Source organism: Mixophyes fleayi, chromosome 4 (assembly GCF_038048845.1).
Source record: "Mixophyes fleayi isolate aMixFle1 chromosome 4, aMixFle1.hap1, whole genome shotgun sequence".
In the NCBI taxonomy this organism is placed as follows: Eukaryota; Metazoa; Chordata; class Amphibia; order Anura; family Limnodynastidae; genus Mixophyes; species Mixophyes fleayi.
This window is the reverse complement of record NC_134405.1, coordinates 70052098-70068911: the sequence shown is the minus strand read 5'-3', so window position 1 is coordinate 70068911 and position 16814 is coordinate 70052098. Positions and strand designations below refer to the sequence as shown.

Sequence of the window (16814 nt, the reverse complement as noted above, 5' to 3'; positions counted from 1 at the left end):
GCAAGGCAGTTAGTTCTGCCAATTTTAAATTTATATTTGTTTTCAGTTTATTTCAACTCGAGTAATTAGTTTATTATTTTTGGTTTTATTTCACTACTAGTAGTACTATGGTACTAATTTGGGACTCTAACACAGTTTTTAAATGAATTAATAAAAAGTATGTTTTATATCAACAAACAATCAAGAGTGCCCCTACTAGACATGTTTTCCTTTCTCTCTACCTTTATATGCGAATACCAGTTTCACATGTGTAGGGTGCACCAACCCAGCTAAATTGACGATATATATAAATAACAATAGACTGGGTATATGATTACCTGGTGCGTCGGTATATCTTTCTTTTAGTCCAGAATATTAGTAGCAGTATTAATTATTATAATAGGCAATTAAAAGTTACCTTACAGTTGCATGACTTCGATAAAGACCATGGAATCCCTCTGTGATTTCTAGTATCCTTATAGTCTACAGTACAGCATATAATATCCCTTATATCACCCCTATTTTTGTTGCATTATCTTATCAGGGGGACAGAGAGCAGAGGAGGGGGACAGAGAGCAGAGGAGGAGGACAGATGGCAGAGGAGGGGGACAGATGGCAGAGGAGGGGACAGAGAGCAGAGGAGGGGGATAGATTGCAGAGGAGGGGGACAGATTGCAGAGGAGGGGGACAGATTGCAGAGGAGGGGGACAGATTGCAGAGGAGGGGACAGAGAGCAGAGGAGGGGGACAGATTGCAGAGGAGGGGGACAGATTGCAGAGGAGGGGGACAGAGAGCAGAGGAGGGGGACAGAGAGCAGAGGAGGGGACAGAGAGCAGAGGAGGGGGACAGATGGCAGAGGAGGGGGACAGAGAGCAGAGGAGGGGGACAGAGAGCAGAGGAGGAGGACAGAGAGCAGAGGAGGGCGACAGAGGGCAGAGGAGGGGGACAGAGGACAGAGGAAGAGGGCAGAGGAGGGGGACAGAGAGCAGAGGAGGAGGACAGATGGCAGAGAAGGGGGACAGATGGCAGAGGAGGGGGACAGATGGCAGAGGAGGGGATCAGATGGCAGAGGAGGGGATCAGATGGCAGAGGAGGGGGACAGATGGCAGAGGAGGGGGAGAGAGAGCAGAGGAGGGGGACAGAGAGCAGAGGAGGAGGACAGATGGCAGAGGAGGGGGACAGATGGCAGAGGAGGGGACAGAGAGCAGAGGAGGGGGATAGATTGCAGAGGAGGGGGACAGATTGCAGAGGAGTGGGACAGATTGCAGAGGAGGGGGACAGAGAGCAGAGGAGGGGACAGAGAGCAGAGGAGGGGGACAGAGAGCAGAGGAGGGGGACAGATTGCAGAGGAGGGGGACAGAGAGCAGAGGAGGGGACAGAGAGCAGAGGAGGGGAACAGATTGCAGAGGAGGGGGACAGAGAGCAGAGGAGGAGGGCAGATGGCAGAGGAGGGGGACAGAGAGCAGAGGAGGGGGACAGATTGCAGAGGAGGGGGACAGAGAGCAGAGGAGGGGGACAGATGGCAGAGGAGGGGACAGAGAGTAGAGGAGGGGGACAGATGGCAGAGGAGGGGGACAGAGAGCAGAGGAGGAGGAGGACAGAGAGCAGAGGAGGGGGACAGAGGGCAGAGGAGGGGGACAGAGGGCAGAGGAGGGGGACAGAGAGCAGAGGAGGGGGACAGAGGGCAGAGGAGGGGGACAGAGGGCAGAGGAGGAGGGCAGAGGAGGGGGACAGAGAGCAGAGGAGGAGGACAGATGGCAGAGAAGGGGGACAGATGGCAGAGGAGGGGGACAGATGGCAGAGGAGGGGGACAGATGGCAGAGGAGGGGATCAGATGGCAGAGGAGGGGGACAGATGGCAGAGGAGGGGGACAGAGAGCAGAGGAGGGGGACAGAGAGCAGAGGAGGGGGACAGAGAGCAGAGGAGGGGGACAGATGGCAGAGGAGGGGGACAGAGAGCAGAGGAGGGGGACAGAGAGCAGAGGAGGGGACAGATGGCAGAGGAGGGGGAAAGAGGGCAGAGGAGGGGGACAGAGGGCAGAGGAGGGTGGCAGAGGAGGGGGACAGCATGACAGAGGGCAGAGGAGGGTGGCAGAGGAGGGGGACAGCGTGACAGAGGGCAGAGGAGGGGGACAGAGAGCAGAGGAGGGGGACAGAGGGCAGAGGAGGGTGACAGAGAGCAGAGGAGGGGGGCAGAGGAGGGGGACAGAGAGCAGAGGAGGAGGACAGATGGCAGAGGAGGGGGACAGAGAGCAGAGGAGGGGGACAGAGAGCAGAGGAGGGGGACAGAGGAGGGGGACAGCGTGACAGAGGGCAGAGGAGGGTGGCAGAGGAGGGGGACAGTGTGACAGAGGGCAGAGGAGGGGGACAGAGGGCAGAGGAAGGGGACAGCATGAGAGAGGGCAGAGGAGGGGGACAGCATGAGAGAGGGCAGAGGAGGGGACAGCGTGGCAGAGGGGGCAACATGAGAGAGGGCAGTGTGCCTGGATGCAGAGGGGGCAGTGTGCCTGGATGCAGAGGGGGCAGTGTGCCTGGATGCAGAGGGGGCAGAGTGTCTGGATGCAGAGGGGGCAGAGTGTCTGGATGCAGAGGGGCAGCATTTTTGCATACAACTAAATAAGTATTTCTGTTGTGACCTAAATACTTATTATTAATTTTTTGACTCAACTACTTCTAAAACAGGACTGCTCAGTAATTATTTTGGAGGGGTGCCTTAAAAAAATTGGGAGACTCTAAGGGTGCCGCGAACTGAAAAAGTTTGGGAACCACTGGTTTAGGCCAAGTACTTTTATACATAGCTAGTAAGGTTTAAAGAAAGATAAAATCCCAGTTGCCAAGTTATCCTCGCTGGTGAGAATCTTCCAGGCCAAATGATTTGGAACTAGAAAGGGTTCAGAGAAAGGCGACAAAATTGATAAAGGGTATGGAGTCATTAAGTTATGAGGAAAGGTTAGCCAGTTTAGGAGTGTTTACTTTAGAAAAGAGGCGTCTAAGAGGAGATATGATTACTATGTACAAATACATTAAGGGTCAATACAGAGAACTTTCATCTGAACTTTTTACCCCAAGGACTATACACAGGACACGCGGTCTCCCCCTAAGGTTAGAGGAAATTTCACAACGAGAAAAGGAAAGGGTTCTTTACAGTAAGGGCAGTCAAGATATGGAATTCATTGCCAGGGAAGGTTGTGATGGCAGATTCAATAGATATGTTTAAGAAAGGGTTAGACAAATTTTTAGCGGAAAAGTGTATCCAAGGATAGGACTGTTAATTACAATGAAGGATAGTAGTGGATATAGGGTAAAAATAGTACTGTAATATTGGGTCTAGGGAGATTTTTTTTTACAATTGAAATAGATTGGCGGTTGCTTAATCTGGATGAATTTCAAATATAAGTTCCGGATCGCAGGAGATCCAAAATAGGTTGAACTTGATGGACTGGTGTCTTTTTTCAACCTCATCAACTATGTTACTATGTTAAATGCATGTTCCCTTCTCACCTGCACAGGCTAAGGTATGAAAAGACGGACCTTTGTAATGACCTTGGATATATTTATACCAATTAAGGTAATCCCTGAGGCACCACTACTCTAATGTAATCAAATCCAGTACGTCTAATATTTTTAATGTATCCCCTACATCCCCTTAATTAATAACATATAAACCAGTGGCGTTTTGAAAAAAAACAATGTCTCAAAACTCATACACAGCAATAAACACTGCAAAAATGAAGTATTATAGTAAGACTTCAAGTAACAAATCAAAAACATAATGCATAAATATCAGTTCATAGGCACAGATTGGCCTTCTGTTTGTATCACTGCCGTATCCTCTGTAAATTATATGTCACCAAGGAGTTCCCTAACCATAAAAAGACACAAGGCCACAAACAGGTCATTTATTTCCAAAGAGACTTCTAATATCTATAATAATTTACAGTAGAGGGTGTGTTAATACACAAGGTTTCCTTATGAAAACTGAAGTGATAATATCAGTTAACTCACCAGTTATATGACCTTATTGGCACCTCTTGTAGATTATATTATTATTGTGCAGTTGTTCTTGTTTTTGTAGATGGCTATAGTAGGCTATATAAAGTCTTCTTCATGGTACTTGTTTTAGTCCTCTAACTCTCTAAAGTGTACAGGTAATGGAAAGAACTGTCTAGGCCACCTACAAATCCTTCTTTTATTGTTGGGTTCCATAACAAATCCATTGTTTCCTTACAAACTGATTCATGCCTCAGAGATGCCACTAGGTATTAATGAGCTGAGAGACCAAATATAGCTTCAGCCCATATAATGACTGTCTTCACTGTTTCCAGGTGAACTTTAATGTTTGTGCACAGGGCCATTCCACCATGATGTGGGGTGAGAACATTCTCTCAGTTGGCTCCAACCTAGAGTGATAACAGAAACAAGGTTCTCACCTCACCTCCCATGGGCAGATCCAGAGGGGGGGCGATCGGGGCAATCGCCCCATAGCAGCAATCTTCATGACATTAAATTGCGGTGGAGAGGTATAATCATCAGGGAATAGGGGGTGAAGTCAATCGGGACCAACCAGCCAGAGTGCATGAGGGGCGTTGCTATCATCATCATCATCATTTATTTATATAGCGCCACTTATTCCGCAGCGCTGTACAGAGAACTCATTCACATCAGTCCCTGTCCCATTGGAGCTTACAGTCTAAATTCCCTAACATACATACACAGACAACAGAGAGAGAGAGAGAGAGACTAGGGTCAATTTTGATAGCAGCCAATTAACCTACTGGTATGTTTTTGGAGTGTGGGAGGAAACCGGAGCACCCGGAGGAAACCCACGCAAACACGGGGAGAACATACAAACTCCACACAGATAAGGCCATGGTCAGGAATTGTACTCATGACCACAGCACTGTGAGGCAGAAGTGCTAACCACTTAGCCACCATGCTGCCAAAAGCCCTCCCTAAAAAAAAGTCTAGGTCTGCCCCTGTCACCTCCTGGCCCCAACTCACTTCTCCTCACCTCACCTGCCTTAGGAGTGACACTGGAGGAGCAATCGTGGTTAATGACAATGTAAGAGGAGAAGGGATAGGAGAGGTGGAGGAAGTAATCTTAGTCTTCTGCCCCGTCTCTTCTCTCCATGTCAGTGACTGTGCTCACTCCTGCAGCTGGAGACCAGAGCAACAAGAGATGGCCAATGTACTGTCCGTACCAATCAGGAAGATGTTATTCCTTGTTAGTATATAGGACTGTGATCTTAGAATCTGTAGCTATAATAGTCCATGACGGAGAAGTTGTAGAGCAGATAGTTGATTTAAAGCCAGAGCATTGGTGCCCAAGGAAACAACAGGACAACATACAAACTGTTCAATTGCTTCTGATATCTGCTTGACTATTTAACGTACTACTTCCAGACTAGTTACTGTTTTGTATCATGTATGTTGGCAATATTCTGGCTTTTTATTAATAGCATACTCCAAGTTGTTTAACATCTCAAAATGAGATGTGAAAAGTAAAATGATTAAGGGTCACTCTATAAAGCAGAATAAATGTGGCCATACAGTGCATCGTTATTCTGCAAATGCCACTATTTCACCATCATGTGCATACATACATACATACATACATACATACATATATACATATATACATACATACATACATATATATATACATACATACATACATATATACATACATACATATATACATACATACATACATATATACATATATACATACATACATACATACATACATAGGCGACCTGCATTTTTCGGTTTTGGAAAGTGTCGCCTTGTGTAGGTTTTGTACTATTTGTAGCATTGTGGTCTGATACAAGAAAGAACATCACATCAAAGTCCTGTTTGCCATCACCTTTGTGCAACCACCTTAATTAATTTAAACTTTGCCATTATTCTCCTAAAATAAAACATGGCCTCATTTACATCTTATATAACCAATAAATCTGAAAGAACTTCTAGTGAAACGTGCAGATATGTACGTAAAAGTATAAATATCTGATCAGAACGTTGGATGTTTGATATAAACTTGTGGGTGGTGATGTTTTCCTACAGACCACAGTCTTCCTGTCTGTAATCTCACTAAAGGGCATTGCAGACAGCCACACTTTGAATAAACAAAACAAAAAAACAAAGCAGAATGTTTTCCCTGCAGGAAAGTGTACGGTGTACTTAATAACCGCTCCAACATAACTATGTTATATTAAATTGAGCCGTATAACAGTTGAACAGTATGAGTCCTTAGTCTGCTTGTCTGTCTATTATGTGTCACATTGATATTTTTTAAATAGCTAACAAGGCTCAAGAGCAGCCTACAATCTCCACTAGTGGCAGCTTATTTAAATATCTTGTCCCGAAATACAAAATCTCATTTTTTCATTTGGGCGCTTATTGTGGCTATCCTGTTTTCTGCAAGGTACACGCTGATCCCATCATAAGTAGTTACATTTTGCAAAGCGTCGTTGCCACTATCTTGCAAAACCATGTGGATTCCTGTCCACACAGGAGCAATCACACAGACATACGCACATGATGTGCCACAAAAGGAGAAAAAATGGCCCTTGTGCTGCACGTCCAATTTCTTTGCTCCTCCCATGTCATGTTACATACACTATGTATATATATATATATATATATATATATCTATATATATATATATATATATATATACACACACACAAGTTAACCCGTGCATGATACCTATGCATTCTAGTCAAATCAAGCTACTTAAGGTGTTAAAAAGGTTCTTGTCATGCATTTGGGCCATAGCCCAGCCCTCAACCACCAACCACTCCCCACTGTCACCCCCGGCAACCACCAACCACTCCCAACTGTCACTTCTCCTTCAAGAAATATATATATATTTTTTTTAAATCTTTATAAATACTTTTAACAATTAACAAATTAAATTAACAAATTAAAAACATCTTAGTATACCAAATTTCAGCCCTTTCTGAATTTTTTTCCCCACACACACTAAGAATTTAGTAGGTCAGTGTATAACTCCGCCCAGCAGGTGGCGCTGCAGCTTGGTTTTATTTTTTCCACACACACACACAGACAGACTAACACACGCCACTAGACATTTGTATTATATATATATATATATATATATATATATATATATATATCATTATTTATTTATATAGCGCCACTAATTCCGCAGCGCTTTACAGAGAACTCATTCACATCAGTCCCTGCCTCATTGGAGCTTACAGTCTAAATTCCCTAATATACACACAGACATACACAGATGGAGACAGACACAGACAGACAGACACGGGTCAATTTTGTTAGCAGCCAATTAACCTACCAGTATGTTTTTGGAGTGTGGGAGGAAACCGGAGCACCCGGAGGAAACCCACGCAAACACGGGGTGAACATACAAACTCCTCACAGATAAGGCCATGGTCGGGAATTGAACTCATGACCCCAGTGCTGTAAGGCAGAAGTGCTAACCACTAAGCCGAGAGAGAGAGAGAGAGAGAGAGAGAGAGAGAGAGAGAGAGAGAGAGAGAGAGAGAGAGAGAGAGAGAGAGAAAATTGGGACAGATTGCGAGAGAGAGAGAGACAGAGAGATAGGGAGAGACAGAGAGATTGAGAGGGAGAGAGGGAGAGAGAGGCGAGAGAGAGTTAGGGAGACACAGGGAGAGGGAGAGGAAGATTGCTCGCTCGCTTGTCCCCTCCTATTACCTGAAGTTGGGAGCTGTATTTGTAGTCTGAGCTCGCAGCACATGAAGAGTAAGTCTGATCATCTCACCCATAAAGCTGAAGCTTTTATTTTGTGGCAACTCCTAGTTCCAAGCAATGGGTGTCCCCTACTTTGACACATGGGAGGACAAAATAGATAAAGAAGGAATTGTCCAACACTGAACTTCCTCTATGTACCACGCTGCGGACCATTTGTTATACACAAAAGATATAAAATTGTAATAAATAAAAGATAATAATAACTTCCCCTTTAGTTTGCCAGTTGTTCAGTGCCAACTAAGAGGTTATTTTCTTGGATGACATGGGCATAACACGGCACCTTATACAGGGCAATAGGCGAATTGAATGGCACTATGTAAATTTCCACAGATATATATATATATATATATACACACACACACACAATTTTCTATTGAGAGTAACATTCAAAATAAATAATAAAAGAATGAATGCATGGCTGTTCATACATATAATGAGAACATCTACTGAGAATTGCACATAGAATAGAGCCCCCTCCTAACCCTGCACAGGCCCCAACAGCCCTGAATAATAAGATGAAGGTTTACTCTTGTCACCTGACACAGCCGATCGGTGGCACTGGCACCTATTGAACGATAACATGCACAGTTAATGCAACATTTGAGGATGTATTAATATGTATTACTATTTGTGAAATGTTGTGAGTCCTAGATGCAGCCAAAAAGAGGACTAGAGCCAATCAGGACCCCTGGATAGTTAGCTGACTGCTGTCTCTAGCTGGGGAGGTGCGATATACACCAGATGCACAACCTGTGTGTCAGGTATGGAGTACTGAGTATGGAGCAAGTGAGGTGAAGAAAGTGAGTATATGGAGAGTGGAAAGCAAGCATGTCTGTGTGATGTATATAGTAGGCAGAATCCATGTGTATGTAATGTATGTTTAGAGCACAACATTTTATATTATATGTGTCTTGAGCAGAATATATATATGTATGATGTGTGATTTGGGCATAATGTGAATGTATGGTGTGTGTGATTTGGACACATTGTGTATGGTGTGTGTGTGATTTGGGCACATTGTGTATGATGTGTGTGTGTGATTTGGACACAATGTGTATGCATGGTGTGTGTGTGATTTGGGCACATTGTGTATGATGTGTGTGTGTGATTTGGACACAATGTGTTTGCATGGTGTGTGCGATTTGGGCACACTGTGTATGATGTATGTGTGATTTGGACACAATGTGTATGCATGGTGTGTGCGATTTGGGAACACTGTGTATGATGTGTGTGCGATTTGGGCACACTGTGTATGATGTGTGTGCGATTTGGGCACCATGTGTATGATGTGTGTGTGATTTGGGCACACTGTGTATGATGTGTGTGTGATTTGGGCACACTGTGTATGATTTGTGCGCGATTTGGCCACACTGTGTATGATGTGTGTGTGATTTGGGCACAATATATATGATGTGTGTGTGATTTGGGCACAATGTGTATGATGTATGTGTGATTTGGACACAATCTGTATGCATGGTGTGTGTGATTTGGGCATACTGTGTATGATGTGTGTGTGATTTGGGCACACTGTGAATGTATGGTGTGTGATTTGGGCATACTGTGTATGATGTGTGTGTGATTTGGGCACACTGTGTATGATGTGTGTGTGATTTGGGCACCATGTGTATGATGTGTGTGTGATTTGGGCACACTGTGTATGATGTGTGTGTGATTTGGGCACACTGTGTATGATGTGTGCGCGATTTGGCCACACTGTGTATGATGTGTGTGTGATTTGGGCACAATATATATGATGTGTGTGTGATTTGGGCACAATGTGTATGATGTATGTGTGATTTGGACACAATCTGTATGCATGGTGTGTGTGATTTGGGCATACTGTGTATGATGTGTGTGTGATTTGGGCACACTGTGAATGTATGGTGTGTGATTTGGGCACCATGTGTATGATGTGTGTGTGATTTGGGCACACTGTGTATGATGTGTGTGTGATTTGGGCACACTGTGTATGATTTGTGCGCGATTTGGCCACACTGTGTATGATGTGTGTGTGATTTGGGCACAATATATATGATGTGTGTGTGATTTGGGCACAATGTGTATGATGTATGTGTGATTTGGACACAATCTGTATGCATGGTGTGTGTGATTTGGGCATACTGTGTATGATGTGTGTGTGATTTGGGCACACTGTGAATGTATCGTGTGTGATTTGGGCATACTGTGTATGATGTGTGTGTGATTTGGGCACACTGTGTATGATGTGTGTGTGATTTGGGCACCATGTGTATGATGTGTGTGTGATTTGGGCACACTGTGTATGATGTGTGTGTGATTTGGGCACACTGTGTATGATGTGTGCGCGATTTGGCCACACTGTGTATGATGTGTGTGTGATTTGGGCACACTGTGTATGATGTGTGTGTGATTTGGGCACAATATATATGATGTGTGTGAGATTTGGGCACAATGTGTATGATGTATGTGTGATTTGGACACAATGTATATGCATGGTGTGTGTGATTTGGGCATACTGTGTATGATGTGTGTGTGATTTGGGCACACTGTGTATGATGTGTGTGTGATTTGGGCACAATATATATGATGTGTGTGTGATTTGGGCACAATGTGTATGATGTATGTGTGATTTGGACACAATGTGTATGCATGGTGTGTGTGATTTGGGCATACTGTGTATGATGTGTGTGTGATTTGGGCACACTGTGTATGATGTGTGTGTGATTTGGGCACACTGTGTATGATGTGTGTGTGATTTGGGCACACTGTGTATGATGTGTGTGTGATTTGGGCACAATATATATGATGTGTGTGAGATTTGGGCACAATGTGTATGATGTATGTGTGATTTGGACACAATGTATATGCATGGTGTGTGTGATTTGGGCATACTGTGTATGATGTGTGTGTGATTTGGGCACACTGTGTATGATGTGTGTGTGATTTGGGCACAATGTGTATGATGTATGTGTGATTTGGACACAATCTGTATGCATGGTGTGTGTGATTTGGGCATACTGTGTATGATGTGTGTGTGATTTGGGCACACTGTGAATGTATGGTGTGTGATTTGGGCATACTGTGTATGATGTGTGTGTGATTTGGGCACACTGTGTATGATGTGTGTGTGATTTGGGCACCATGTGTATGATGTGTGTGTGATTTGGGCACACTGTGTATGATGTGTGTGTGATTTGGGCATACTGTGTATGATGTGTGTGTGATTTGGGCACACTGTGTATGATGTGTGATTTCGGCACAATGTGTATTATGTGTGTGTGATTTGGGCAAAATGTGAATGTATGGTGTGTGATTTGGGCACAATGTGAATGCATGGTGTGTGCGATTTGGGCACAATGTGAATGTATGGAGTGTGATTTGGGAACAATGGGAATGTATGGTGTGTGATTTGGGCACACTGTGTATGATGTGTGTGTATTTGGGCACACTGTATATGATGTGTGTGTGATTTGGGTAGAACGTGTATGATGTATGTGTGATTTGGGCACAATGTGTATGATGTATGTGTGATTTGGGCACAATGTGTATGATGTATGTGTGATTTGGACACAATGTGAATGATGTGTGTGTATTTGGGCACACTGTGTATGATGTGTGTGTGATTTGGGTACACTGTGTATGATGTGTGTGTATTTGGGCACACTGTGTATGATGTGTGTGTGATTTGGGTACACTGTGTATGATGTGTGTGTGATTTGGGTACAACGTGTATGATGTATGTGTGATTTGGACACAATGTGTATGCATGGTGTGTGTGATTTGGGCACACTGTGTATGATGTGTGTGTGATTTGGGCACACTATGTATGATGTATGTGTGATTTGGGCACAATGTGTATGATGTATGTGTGATTTGGACACAATGTGTATGCATGGTGTGTGTGATTTGGGCACACTGTGTATGATGTGTGTGTGATTTGGGCACACTGTGTATGATGTGTGTGTGATTTGGGCACACTGTGTATGATGTGTGTGTGATTTGGGCACACTGTGTATGATGTGTGTGTGATTTGGGCACACTGTGTATGATGTGTGTGTGATTTGGGCACACTGTGTATGATGTGTGTGTGATTTGGGCACACTGTGTATGATGTGTGTTTGATTTGGCCACACTGTGTATGATGTGTGTGTGATTTGGGCACAATATATATGATGTGTGTGTGATTTGGGCACAATGTGTATGATGTATGTGTGATTTGGACACAATCTGTATGCATGGTGTGTGTGATTTGGGCACACTGTGTATGATGTGTGTGTGATTTGGGCACACTGTGAATGTATGGTGTGTGATTTGGGCACACTGTGTATGATGTGTGTGTGATTTGGGCACACTGTGTATGATGTGTGTGCGATTTGGGCACACTGTGTATGATGTGTGTGTGATTTGGGCACACTGTGTATGATGTGTGCGCGATTTGGCCACACTGTGTATGATGTGTGTGTGATTTGGGCACAATATATATGATGTGTGTGTGATTTGGGCACAATGTGTATGATGTATGTGTGATTTGGACACAATGTGTATGCATGGTGTGTGTGATTTGGGCACACTGTGTATGATGTGTGTGTGATTTGGGCACACTGTGTATGATGTGTGCGTGATTTTGACACACTATGTATGAGGTGTGTGTGATTTGGGTACAACGTGTATGATGTGTGTTTGATTTGGCCACACTGTGTATGATGTGTGTGTGATTTGGGCACAATATATATGATGTGTGTGTGATTTGGGCACAATGTGTATGATGTATGTGTGATTTGGACACAATCTGTATGCATGGTGTGTGTGATTTGGCCACACTGTGTATGATGTGTGTGTGATTTGGGCACAATATATATGATGTGTGTGTGATTTGGGCACAATGTGTATGATGTATGTGTGATTTGGACACAATCTGTATGCATGGTGTGTGTGATTTGGGCACACTGTGTATGATGTGTGTGTGATTTGGGCACACCGTGTATGATGTGTGCGCGATTTGGCCACACCGTGTATGATGTATGCGTGATTTGGGCACAATATATATGATGTGTGTGTGATTTGGGCACAATGTGTATGATGTATGTGTGATTTGGACACACTATGTATGATGTGTGTGTGATTTGGGTACAACGTGTATGATGTATGTGTGATTTGGGCACAATGTGTATGATGTATGTATGATTTGGGCACAATGTGTATGATGTATGTGTGATTTGGACACAATGTGTATGCATGGTGTGTGTGATTTGGGCACACTGTGTATGATGTGTGTGCGATTTGGGCACACTGTGTATGATGTGTGTGCGATTTGGGCACACTGTGTATGATGTGTGTGTGATTTGGGCACACTGTGAATGTATGGTGTGTGATTTGGGCACACTGTGTATGATGTGTGTGTGATTTGGGCACACTGTGTATGATGTGTGTTTGATTTGGCCACACTGTGTATGATGTGTGTGTGATTTGGGCACAATATATATGATGTGTGTGTGATTTGGGCACAATGTGTATGATGTATGTGTGATTTGGACACAATCTGTATGCATGGTGTGTGTGATTTGGGCACACTGTGTATGATGTGTGTGTGATTTGGGCATACTGTGTATGATGTGTGTGTGATTTGGCCACACTGTGTATGATGTGTGTGCGATTTGGGCACACTGTGTATGATGTGTGTGTGATTTGGGCACACTGTGTATGATGTGTGCGCGATTTGGCCACACTGTGTATGATGTATGCGTGATTTGGGCACAATATATATGATGTGTGTGTGATTTGGGCACAATGTGTATGATGATTGTGTGATTTGGACACACTATGTATGATGTGTGTGTGATTTGGGTACAACGTGTATGATGTATGTGTGATTTGGGCACAATGTGTATGATGTATGTGTGATTTGGGCACAATGTGTATGATGTATGTGTGATTTGGACACAATGTGTATGCATGGTGTGTGTGATTTGGGCACACTGTGTATGATGTGTGTGCGATTTGGGCACACTGTGTATGATGTGTGTGCGATTTGGGCACACTGTGTATGATGTGTGTGTGATTTGGGCACACTGTGTATGATGTGTGTGTTTTGATGAATGAAAGACACCATGATGCATACAGGTGTGGCAGCGCCCCTTGGCCCCTGTAGCAGCTTGCTGTTATGCCTATTGTTACGCCACAACACCATTTTATGAAGACCAAATTCTAGTTTATTTTAATTAAACCACTGCCAGGACTAGGACCAGCATTTTCACAGGATTTCCTTTTACCCTGCTAAGAATAGCCAATGCAGTGCAATAATGCTGGTTAGTAATCACTAACTAGGAAATGGGAGTAAAGTGTATAATCCTTTAGTAAAATAAAAAACATATACATGTGATTTTATTATAGGATTTGGAAGCACTTATTATTTACTGATCCCCTTCTCAAGAACATTCCTTAGAGAATATATAGGGAAATATTTACTGCAGGTTTGAACAAGTGAAGATGTTGCCTATAGCAACCAATCGGATTCCAGTTATCATTTATTTAGTACATTCTACAAAATGACAGCTAGAATCTGATTGGTTGCTACAGGCAACATCTCCACTTTTCAAACCCGCAGATTAGTAAATATACGCCCAGGAATAATTTGTTCCCATACTGTTCAACACTCTGATCTTTAGAAATAGCTATTATGTGAAATTTATAAACACAGTTGCATGTGGTTACTTTCTGGCTAACATCTCTGCCTTTATCAACCAGAATGACAGGAAACTGCTTTACCCATGAAGTTTCATCATGCTGTGAACGTTTCAGCAGAGGCACATGATACAATAGTGCGGATTCTACTTAACTGTGAACTAAACACTTAAAATATTTGTTAATTCTAAAACAGATCTTCAGAAACACTGACACAACACACAAGCCCTTTTAGAGGTTCATAGAGGCCCAAGGAAACCCAAATTAAGCTGTCCCCATCCCTTTTTCTTATAAAAAAAATTAGAAATGCATTTAAAATGTATTGTAAATTGATTTTAATGCTTAGCTTTATTAACATTTACAAATAAAATACTATATACATATACTGGATTATGGGAGATTTCAAATTAAAAATGCTGTTCTGCCCTTTTTTCTGCAAATGCAGCAATCAATTTGGAAAAATCCACCTTTTGCGAAACGCTGAGCATGGCAGCCCATTCAATCGCTCTTGTCCCATAGTTGAGCGATGATAGTTTTTTACGTTCTTCAGCTCAATGAACGTTCATTCGCCAGAAGAAACAGATCCTGGTAAACTGAGGAAAATGCGCAAAGCAATTGTGATGATGGGAAACACCCCAGAAAGTTTGTCACTGAATTCTTGGGCAATATCTTTCTTGTATTGTTGCTGAAAAGTTTTCCGCTGTGGAGCACAGGTCTTCATTACTCATTTTGTTGAGCTCCCAAAGAAACTTAAACAAGTTCCAAATTACTTACACTGAAGTAAATTGACGATGAAGACCAGAGAGGATGGAGTCTACGACTACATAGAAAACGTTGACCCTATAGTGCTTCTTCTGGAATAGATTGAGTAGCTAAGTGGTGACTGGTGGAGAACTCACTTGGAATGTCTATGTTTTTGCTACAATTTGCACTCTGTGACGATCTCATCCCATTTATCACTCATCTGTTCAATGTCTTTGATAAGACATTTAGGGGTATATTTACTAAACTGCGAGTTTGAAAAAATGGAGATGTTGCCTATAGCAACCAATCAGATTCTAGCTGTCATTTTGTAGAGTGCACTAAATAAATGACAGCTAGAATCTGATTGGTTGCTATAGGCAACATCTCCACTTTTTCAAACCTGCAGTTTGGTAAATCTAGCCCTTAATGTTGTCCAGCTCAACGTCTAATGTAGCATTGCGTGCTTCAATAAGGAGGGTAGTTTGGTCAATCATTGTAATTAACTTTAACCACAAAGATGACATTTGAACGAATTCAAATTTCAACAAGTACTTCTTAATGGATTGAGTTTCTGATAGAGTTTGTGCAGTGAGTGAATCTATACAAGCATGAGCATTGTAATAATAAAATATTGATGACATTAACTTACCTAACACGCCAATTCTGCAATTCCTCGATTAAACATTGAACATCAAACAGTCAGGTCCAGTTTCCTAATTATAAACAACCTATTGCATAGCTGGGAGTCACTCACCCCGGCAAATCTCAAGGACCAGTGACTTTCTCATGTGTGTGTGTGGATAGATGCACCCTGCACAGAGAGAGCAATAAGCACAAGCGCAACTGAGTGTTGTGTCGACCAAGTAACATGTTTAGGCGTTAGGTTTGAACTTTTATTAATTAGAAATTGTCATACTAGCAAATGAACAAATATATTTTAAAAAAACAAAAAAAAAATTGAGGCCTCTGCCAGTCAGAAGCCTGGGGAAATTTCTCCCCTAGCCCCCTTTACTGGTAGGGTCTGACAACACACTGCAACGGACACACAGTGCAACTTCAACTGTGAAATTCAAATGGAGGATCTGTCATTGTGACCTTCGCTGCTTATGTATGTTATACAAACAAGCAAAACACAACTATTTTTTGAGAAAGGTTCCTTGTTATGTGCTTACCACACATAACGCTGCCTAGACAGGATACTTGATCTCATAGTTGTCCCTGTTTAAAAAGTCAGGGAACTGAGCACTGAATCAGTTTTTCCAAGGGTTCTGTTTAGCTCACCACTTAGAAATGACCGCTGAGACGGGTGTGGGTGCAAGAACCAATAAGAAGCTGCAATATTCGCAATTGTTGCTTTTCATTTTTCCGAGTGGCCATGCTCCTTTCTGTACCTTCACACAGCCCTCACCTTTTGGTCAGAGCTGTGGAACAAAAGACTGAGAACTTGGAGACAGTTATGTGGGAGCCCCCTGGACTCCGGTGAAGGTAGCGCCAAGCAGGGTAATTTTTTTTTGTTACAGAACTTCTTCTTTAAATTGCACCAACCTATTCCTCAGAGATGTATAATCAGATAATATTAATCAAGCACATCAGTCCTTGCGCATGATCACAAGCGCAGAGCAGGCACCTCCTGGACCAGAATAGCTGAGTCCCCCCTAAAATTTTATATGT

At 43.0% G+C, this 16814-nt stretch overlaps 1 protein-coding gene across 4 annotated transcripts in view; it reads right to left on the bottom strand.

Moving 5' to 3' along the window:
* ARHGAP25 (Rho GTPase activating protein 25) overlaps positions 1 to 16814 on the bottom strand; it is an 84608-nt gene that overhangs the window by 42250 nt on the left and 25544 nt on the right. Inside the window, exon 1 of one of the 4 annotated variants that reach the window (XM_075207395.1) lies at positions 15793 to 15811. The exons of 2 other annotated variants lie outside the window; for them this stretch is intronic. The gene's annotated coding sequence lies outside the window, so the exon portion shown is untranslated. Of the gene's footprint in view, positions 1 to 397; positions 416 to 15792; positions 15812 to 16814 lie in introns of those variants that run through there. One more of the 4 variants, XM_075207396.1, reaches the window with a different exon arrangement.